The sequence below is a fragment of the Octodon degus genome, unplaced genomic scaffold, assembly GCF_000260255.1.
Source record: "Octodon degus isolate 3935 unplaced genomic scaffold, OctDeg1.0 scaffold00079, whole genome shotgun sequence".
NCBI classification, from domain to species: domain Eukaryota; kingdom Metazoa; phylum Chordata; class Mammalia; order Rodentia; family Octodontidae; genus Octodon; species Octodon degus.
This window is the reverse complement of record NW_004524655.1, coordinates 9,020,758-9,030,344: the sequence shown is the minus strand read 5'-3', so window position 1 is coordinate 9,030,344 and position 9,587 is coordinate 9,020,758. Positions and strand designations below refer to the sequence as shown.

General features: G+C 56.0%; 1 protein-coding gene across 3 annotated transcripts in view; it reads right to left on the bottom strand.

The window, feature by feature from the left end:
- The window catches only part of Fam222a (family with sequence similarity 222 member A), a 56,742-nt gene that overhangs the window by 31,425 nt on the left and 15,730 nt on the right, over window positions 1-9,587 (bottom strand). Inside the window, exon 1 of one of the 3 annotated variants that reach the window (XM_023720997.1) lies at window positions 213-270. The exons of the other annotated variants lie outside the window; for them this stretch is intronic. The gene's annotated coding sequence lies outside the window, so the exon portion shown is untranslated. Of the gene's footprint in view, window positions 1-212; window positions 271-9,587 lie in introns of those variants that run through there. 3 annotated transcript variants of the gene reach the window in all.

The window sequence follows — 9,587 nt, the reverse complement described above, 5'->3', positions numbered from 1 at the left end:
GAGAGAGACAGACAGACACAGAGAAAAGTGGGGGATGGATGTGGGGGAGGGAGGTGATTCTCTGCCCTCCCCCCAGTTGCCAGCCTAACACAGCGAAGCAATAAAAAGCTGCAGTATCCACTTCCTGGCTTTGATTTCTGGTAATTTTAAAATATGCCATTACAATCAGGCAGAAATTATACAGCTTAAAAAGGGAGTGAAGTGGGGCTTACTGCAGGGATGAAAGTCCTTGACTGCGGAATACAGCACAGCTCCTCGGGGACCTGGGACGTGAGCAGGTGGCAGAGCAGGCCTGGCTCGGGCCCCCTCCACCACATCCCTGGTCACTGGCTTTGTGCCCACACCCAGGCAGGACAGGACAGGCTGGGTGTTCACACAGACTCCCACTGGAACATATAAATACACCGTTCACCTTGGGACAGGCTCCCTACAGGCTCAGGCAGTCCCCTGGGGGACACCTGGAAGGTCACAGGACTTTCTACCGCCAGCTCCATGCCAGTTTTACCAATCTGATACAGGAGTGAGGGGCAGGGGGAAAGCTGAAAAAAAAAAAAAAAACAGTTCATACCCTCCCCACTTTATAGCTGGGACTCAGACTGGAAGAAGGCAAGCCCTGCCGGGGGCCACCCAGCAGGCAGTGGCCGGGGAGCCTGGCCTTCACCACTGAGCTCTGCTACTGCCCAGAGACGGGCTAAGCAGGCTAAGAGGAGGTAGACAAGGACCCCGAAGGGCAAAGGAGCCCTGGGCTGGAAGCCTGGAACCTCGCCCGCTCCTGGTGCCTGCGGCGTGACCCCAGGTGGGTAACTGCCCCTGTGCGGACAGTGAAAGTCACTGCATGATTGTCATGACCGCCCTGTCATTTCCTCTTCCTGGGTCCTAGCCGTGTCCAACCATCCCTCCGCCCTTTCACCAGGTGCCTTGGATCAGCAGCCTAGCTTTGCCAGGGCCTACAACTCCGTGGGCCACAAGTCCCCAAAGCCTGCAGTGCAAAGGGGTAGGCTGGGACTGCAGCTGTGAAGGGTGAGGGCAACCTGCTTGCTGGGCAGTCCTTCAGGCCCCGCCAGCTGCCCCTCACTGGGAACTCTTTCACAGGTAGCTCTAGCAGCCAGCAAGGCCACCAACAGCTCAGGGGACCAGGGAGGAGCTCCAGGAGACAGCACAGCTCAGGCTCAGCTTTCCCAGGGCAGCTGCTATGTCATGCCTTTCCTTACCTCTGGAAGACCAGCGGGAAAGGCCCTGCTGGAGAGAATGCCACCCTTGGACCTGCTGGGGTAGGTCTGGGGTGGGGGAGTGGGCCCTCACCCCCACTTCCTAAATCGCCCCCTTACCTACAATTAATAAGCAAGTCAGAGCCTTGCCACCTCTCTGGCCTCAGAAGCAGCCCAACCATCTGGTCTGGGCCTCTCATCTCTGGTGGTTCCCTGCTGGCCTTCACACCAGGCAGCCGTCATGCCTCCCATCCTCAGGGACACATGGCTCTCTGCCCACGGCACGACCATCCTCACCCCTGTTGGTTTCAGCACTGTCTCAGTTGTCCCCTCCTCTGGGTGTCCCCCATCTTGTTCTCATCACACCAAAGTATAATCTCCTATTTTTGTGTCTGTCTCTCCATTAGACTGTGAGTTTCTGAGGGGCAAGGACCGTGTCTTATTTCTCTCTCTCCAGTGCCTGGCAAAGAGTAACAGTTTAATAAATAGATGCTGACTGGATACCTGCATCAGCGAGTTGGTTACTGCCAGATAAAACAACAGAGGCCCAGAGAAGCCAAGCAACCTGCAGAAGGTCACACAGTGAGCCTGCCTAGGACAGGACTGGGGTCTGTGACTCCATCCTACCCCCTTGCTTCTGAATCATCTACAGAACCCAGCCTCCTGGAAGCCCACACGGACTGGTTACTCTCCCGGCCAGCCAGCCAGGGGCCATCCAGGGAGCACTGCTCATTTTGAAACCCTATCTGCAAAATCTGTTTATAAGCTCAAGGTCTTTTGTGACTTTAATAATAAAAAGGGGGAGAGGGAGGGAAAAATGTCTCGGGCCTCAGTGATTAGAATGCTTTGGCACCATCCCTGACATGGGGGCTGATAAGACGCCTTATCTCAGAGACACCCGAGGAAAAGGTCCCCTCTACCAGATAACGCCCCTGGCTGTCGATATGCCCTTTCATAGCTGAGGATTTAGATAAAGGAAATGTGATGGGGAGGGGGAAGAAAGGAAGGAACTTTGCAAGTCCGAGGAGAAATCGAGCCTGCTGCTTGCCCTGGCAGAACAATGAATGGGAGAAGGATGTCTAAGGGCTGTCTTTATTTTTAATAAAAGAACAGAGAATCAGGGCCTTTGGCCCTGCCTGGCTTTTGTCATCTCTCTCCCTGGCTGGCTGCAGAGGCCGGTGGGAGGGGATGACTTGGAAATAGCAACGTGGACCATAGCTCCGTTGAAGCAGCCAGCGGCGACGGACTGTGCTAGGCCCTGTGCATGTCCTCTCCTGTCCACTCACCTGTCCTCTTGAGCAGGTTCTGCGTCCAGCCCTGTCTCTTAGGTTAGGAATGGTCACAGAGTGGGGAGGCAATGCGTGCAAGGTCACGCCGCTTATAGGTGGCAGACTCCAGGGGTGTCAACACATTCTCAACCTCACCCCATGTCGGTGTGGCTGGGGGGGGCATCAGCCCGCCCCCCCGCTCCAGTCAGCTGGGCAGGGAGGAGCAGCCGCCAGGCCCCACTTCTCCCCAGGGCCCCAGTCCACTTTGATTTTACCCAGAGGGCCGGGATCACAGAGGGGGAGATGAAGGCGGGAGGGGGCAGAGCATCCCAGGAGGTCGCCCATTCAGTCCCTAAACCGTCAGCGCTGGGCAGAACAGGACTGACCTGAGCACCCTGCTCACTCTGGTAGCAAACACCTGCCCAGCATTTGCTGGGGGCCACGCTGTGCTGTGTACTGAGAGCATGAAAACCAGCAAGAATGTCCTGTTCTGGAGGTGCCAGGACAGCGGCCAACTGGAACTGACCTCCCACAGCTCAACCCAGCCCTGGCTGCAACCAGACTCTGCTGGCCTCTCCCCACAGACCCCGGCAGCCCTTGCCCATAGCAGCAGGTGGGTGAGGTTTGCCTGCATGAGTGGGGCACCCCTCGCCAAGCTGGGCTGGCCCCAAAGCAAGGCAGAATGTGAAGATGCCCTTGGGCTCATCGCAGGCAAGGCTGTGACCCTGTGAGGGCCATGGACTGTGCCCCTTCAGCCCTCATCCTCCCTGGAGCTGCCCACACTGGCTTCTGTGGCTCCACTCAAGGCCAAAGACCGGTGGTGGCTGGGAGAGGAAGGTCATGCCAGGCCCTTTCCAGAGCCAACAGGACCAGAAATCCTGCAGGCCCCACAGATTTAGGGTGGCACCGGCCAGCCAGAAATAAGCCCCTGGGTCCTGGCCAGCTGAGTGACCTTGGGGAAGTCACTGCACCAAGCTTCCATTCTCTAGCTGAAGCATGAAGGAGAGGGAGCCAGCTGGCTGTGTGAGGGCCAGGAGAGGACGATCTGATCTGGATTCCTGACACAAGCTGTACACCAGGCACAGGTCCTTGGCCTGTTGGTACAAAAGGGCTTTAGGTGCCATCCCTGACTCTGAGGTATTTACAATCTCAAGTAGGGACAAGATGGGAAGCTAGAAAATCCCAGTGGTTTGCGCAAAAAGCAGACTGGACAGTGAGGATGCTGAGTCCCCTCAGGGAGGTGAAGGAGGAGTCGGCACTTGTGACTCCTCCAGGCCCCAGCCTGCACCTTTCCCATTCCCACGCCATCCCTGCAGCCCTAACGGAAGTCTCCTTCCCTTCACACTGTCCTGGCCATGCTGCTGCCCCAAGCCCAGGAAGAGGCTGAAGTGGTGGTAGGAGGCCCAGGATGGAAGGGGAGAGTGAACTTCAGGGTGGAGTGCTGAGCTCAGAGCTTGGCTGCACAGCCCTTGGAAGGGCACTTCTCTGGTCAGTCCCCAGCTCTGCCAACCAAACCAGCCAAAGCCTCCAGAAGTCCTCTTAGGAGCGAGTGGGGAGAACCCACTGGCCCTTGGCCTTCAGCCCTCCCCCAGGACGGAAGGGCAAAGGACTTATTCAGAAGTCACTGGGAATTGGAGCACACAGTACCCCCCCACTCCCTTCAGGGCTCCCCCCACAGGAGGAGCCATTGTCTAGCTCTGTTCTGGCTCCTCACCCTCACCTCTGCCTTCTCCTCCTTTCCTGCAGGCTGACTTTCTCCACCCCCCTGCCTGACCCTTCTCCCTTTTCCTTTCCCCTCTCCCAGTCCCCCCATCACTCTCTCTCTGCAAGGCAGCCATGGCAGAAGCCCCCCTCCTGCTGCTCCCTCCCCCCAGCCCCATTCCAGAGCCTGAGGCCTTCCAGGGGACCCTGTTAATAATTAAATGTTAATCTAAAAAGCAATTTGAGCTGCAGCTAGGAAGATCTGGTTAGAGATTACATTAGCATGGAGGAGGCCAGGGTAATTTTCTTTAACCCCTCTCCTGATCTCTCCAGCCGGGGAATCTTCAAGTCACACGGCACTGCTGATTAAACCGGCACAGGGCTTGGCTGTGGATAAGGGACCTGTGAAAAGTGATTATTTCCCACTGCCATTCGGGCAGCAGCACTAGAAAGGGATTTTCACTCACTTTTAAGGTTGGGAGTGGGGGAACACCACCCCCTTCAACAGGGGGTCTCATCTCCCCCAGGATTATTGCAGCATCTACACCCCACCCCCCACCCCCACCGGAGGTGCTGCTAAGATCAGCTCTGCGCAACCTGACATCCCTCTGTTTAGTTCTCCATTGCTGTTTCTGTCATTTCATCTGGGTCTGGTTCTGGGCTGGACACTAAAGCCAGAGACACTGTCAGCCCTGGGCCAAAACGAAGACCGAACAGATACAGTGATAATCGGGAATTCTGAGGGGAAGTCAGAGTCCTCAGGTGGGCCTCCCTCTGGCTCTGTGCACCTGTACTTCAGCTCACGCAACCCTTTCTGCTCACACCTTAAGATTCTACCAGGCTTGCTGAGGGACACCAGATTCTTCAGTGCTGGGTGCTACAGCCAAAGATACTGAAAGTTCTGGCCCAGAGAGGAAACTAGAAAAATAGTTACAGTCACAGAGTCTAGATGGCCTCTAAATAGACAAAGCACATAATAAACACATGTGAAACAGTCCAGTGAATGGATCCCTGGGTGGCCAGGCCCAACCTTGCTCCATGGGCTCACAGTGCTGTCTCTAGTGCCTGTGCATAGGAGGTCCCCAGGAAAACATCGTCCACTGGAAGGGTGGATAAGAGGTGGGGCTCAGGGAGCATCCCAGTGGGACACAGGACTGGGGTCTAGGGTGGGCGCTGTCTCTGTGCCCTTCAGCACCACGGCCAGCTCCTCACACCAGCTCAAGAGGGGTGGGGCCGTCGGAGAGCCTAGGGATGTCAGCTGCCAAGGGAACTAGCCTTGTCTTCCTCAGCACTTCAACCCCTGGAGACTGCACAACAGACTCTTAGTGTGTGTCCTATGCTACATGCGAGGCAGCCACAAACCCTGGGGATGTGGGGGGCACCAAGGGTATAATAAGGCAAAGACAAAGGGACGCCAGGATGGGAGGCCGGCCCACCAGGCCTGGAGCTGTCATGGCAAATCAGTGATGGAGAATCTTTCAGAACTTTTCATGATAACAGCTAGCTTCAGCACACAAGCTGTGGGTTTGCCACCACTACTCCAGATGTTTCCCGGAGACCAACTGTACCGCATTTGGACTTTGGAGACAGATCTGCATCTGCAGACTGTATTCCCAGCTTTATCTCTGAAATCTGGCTTTGAGCAAACCCGTCCATCTCTCCAAGCCTCAGTTTCTTCATCTGAGAAGCGGGTTAATTCCTTACCATGAATGTGCCGGGGTCATGGGGACAGGGGCCCACATGGAGCCACAGGGGTCATTCAGGGTCACTGTCATTATTCTCCACAGGTGGGCAGGATACAGCCAACCGGAGGGTCATGGGCTGAGCCTGATTAGGCAGGCGCAGGGCTTGGGGAGGAGGTGGGGCAGCTTGGGACATAGAGGGCAAACCTCCGGTGAGACCTAGACAACACCTCTCATAGAAACCAGTGGGGCTCGGCTTTCAGGAGGAAGACCCTCTGTTCTGTGGGCAAGTGCTGCTTCAGGGCACAGGGAATCTCAGGAAGGGCAGGGGCGGAGGGCACAGAAGGCTCAAAAGCCCCCGATTCCCAGATGGAAGAACAGTCGACTGACAACAGACCTCCTCCAGGGCCAAAGCCCTCAGAGCCTGTTTCGAGGGAGGGATGGGTGGGGCCATCCTCCTCAAGGGAGCCTTTTGTGGGTGCTAGCAGGGAGGGGGTGGGGACAGCATCCAGAATGAAGAACTCTCTTTTGCCGGCACTCTCCAAAGTCTCCTCCCCAGAGAGTCGGATTTCAAGGTGGGGTTTGGGGAGAGGGCCTTGTACTGCTGCGGGTGGGTGGGTTGGGGCTCCCCTCTCCAAGCTCTGGCCTTGCCATCCAGTCCCCAGCCCATCACCCACCTGCAAAGGTGGGAGGAAGCTGGCAATGGAAACCAAGCAACAGCACCCAATACCATGATGACACAGTGGGCACCAGGGAGCCGGGCACAAGCCGCCCCTCCCAGCCATGTGCTTTTAGAGGAAGCACGGGCCTTTCCGGAGGAGCAATATGGAAATGGAAGTCTAAAAGGAGGTGTTGCCAGGTGACATGGGGCTCAAGGGGTCTCCCGGAGAGGGAACACTGTGCAGAGGCAAAGGTAAGAGAAGCGAGGAGTGCGAGAGGCCTTCTCCAGAGCCACATTCACACCCAGCCCCCAAGCCACACACCCACGGTTCAGGGTTAAGCCAGGCAAAAGGGAAGATCTAATAGTAAGAGCAATAATAGAGCAGGTTCTTATTTTTAGTGCTCCCTATGGGCTCAGCACTTTATAGACATCACCTCACTTAACCCACCTCACAATCAGGAGAATGACGGTCGCTGTCACACTCGAGGGGAAGCGGGCTGCAGGGGCTGTCCAGGGCCACAGGCAGGCTAGATGGCAGAGCTGGGGACAAAGGCCCTGAGGACCAGGTGGGCCTGAGCTGGACAAGGCCTGAAGATTCAGGCATGAGAGGACCAGGCCAAGAGTTGGCCCTGAGTGTTCTGAAGATGCAGAGTTGTGATGGGAGATGAGGGAAGCAGGTGAAAGTGGCTGGTGAGGGCTGGGAGTGTAGCCCAGAGCCAAGATCAACAGATGTTTCTGGGGCTGGGGCAGAAATGAGAGGAGCCTTTGGGGCAGAGGCCAGGAAATAGGACACCTGGGCTCAATGACAGTGCCACCACTTGGCTCAGCAGTTCCACACCTGGACTGGTGAACCTTCACAATTTTGTTTTTAAAACATCTGACAGCCAAATATGTATCACTTGGGAGCGGACTGGTCACCAGCTTTCCACTTCGCCAGCTGAGAGGGGGTCTCTGTCCTCCTCCCCGGCATGATCCTCCTTTGGGGATGAGGCCCCACCACGTGACCAGCTGCAGGGCACCGAGGTTTCCGCAGCACTGGCTGCAGGCCCTGGACCTCCTGTGCTCAAGCCCCTGCTCTACCACAGCCCAGCGTGTGCCTGTGTTCATCGCCGGGGAATTCTATTTTTCTCCTTTGTGCTCCTCTGCATGTCTAATTCTACAAAGAGCATGCATCACTTCTGTGTCTGTTATCTTAGGAATGTTTCAAAGGGATTTTCACCCCTGACCACCTGTAGATGGAAGGCTGGTGCTTGGCTAAGTTTCCAAACAGGACAGGGAACAGCAGTTGGGAGGAGGACATGAAGGGTCAGGCAGTGGGGGCTAATGTCCTGGAAGCTTCGAAGGGCTGAGCTTTCTGGGGAGCCAAATCAAGCCTAGGCAGCCCATAAGCAGGTCCTGGCACCAACACACATGCAGCTGACCCCGCTCCGCCCAGGACCCCATCATCTCCTGGCCTCCAGCCCTTCTCCAGATGTATAACCAGGCTGGGCTTCTCCATGCGAAACTTAGTTCCCTCTGCCACTCAAAACTGCCCCACTGGCTTCCATAGCATTTCTAGTAATACCTGGAGCCCACCCCATCTGCACTGTCCCTGTCCCCTGGCTAACACTGCTCAGTCACAATGGGTTTCTTTCTGGCTCTCTGATAGACAACCTCAGTCTGGCCTTTGCGTCTGTGGTTTTGCCTCTCCCTCAGTATTTCGCACCAGCACTGCCTAACAGAAGTTTGCAGTGACACAAGCTGTGCACGTAGGTGCAAATTTTCTAATAGCCACAGGGAAATTACATTTAATAATACATCTAATTTAGTCCACTAGGTGTTAAATAGTTACCAGCTCAGGATGGAAGACATACTCAAGAATTACCAATGAGATATTCTATGCTCTTTTTCTAATCTTTAGAACCCAGGGTGACTGTACACAGATGGAACATGGCAGTTCATACTCACCTTGCTGAGGACTTGTCACCACCTGGGGAGGGCACATGGCCACACTGTCCCCAGCATGTCCCCACCTGCCCACAGCCTTCTCCGCAGCTCTATCTCATCAGGCCTCCGCTCAAACACCCGCTCCTCCCACAGGTCCTCCTGGATGGAGGTCAAGCTGAGGCTTTCTGCCCTGACACTGGACCCTCATCCTGTCTTCCTCCCCTGGCATGAGTACCCTAAAATGATCTGCCTGATGAATGCTGAGTGCCTCCCCAGCTGGGCAAGAATCCACTGCATTTGCATGCAGGGCATGAGGGGGGTGCTGCAGGTGGGCAGGGTGCAGGGTTGGGGAAGGACCGGAGGCTGCGGGCCTGGCCCTTTTCTACCTACATTTCAACTTCTGCTCGGGGTGATGAGACAGTGGCAGAGTGTGAGAGTGTGAGAGAGTGTGTGTGTGTGTGTGTACAGCCTCTCCATGTGTACACACACACACACACACACACACACATACACACAGCTCCCTTGCTCCTCCCCCACTTCTGAAAAGTGGCCTGGCCTGGAAGATGGGACTCCTTTCAAAATCAGCCCAGTGCAGAAAAACGGCTGTGACAGCACAAAGCGGAGATTGAATCAGCGACGGGCCGATTGCCTGGTGACGGTTACAAATGATCTGATGTGGAAAAGACGGGATCAGATGCGTGCGGAACAACGGCTGCTCTGCACCCCCACAAGCCAGACAACAGGCTGCCGGCTGGGCGGTTGGGTGGCAGGTGGCTCCCAGGAGCCCAGGCCCGGCCACGTGGACCGCAGCAAACCCCGGCCGTTCGAGACCGTGCAGATACCCCCAGGTGTCTGGCACCTGGGCAGAATGGGGCCCACAGGGAAAACAAGTGCTGGACACTTCTATGTTCACCAGCCTCGTCATCTCCCAATACAGAAAGATGGACAAGGGCCTGCTTAGGCAAGCTCAGGGAGCAGGGTTCGATCCCCAGCACCACATGCCGGGCTGTCTACCAAAACCAGGCATGGAGGCACACGCCTGTAATCTCAGTGCTGGGAAAGCTGAAAACAGGAGGATCACTATGAGTCCAAGCTGCATGGTGAGACCCTATACCAAATACAGAAAGAATGAACGAACGAA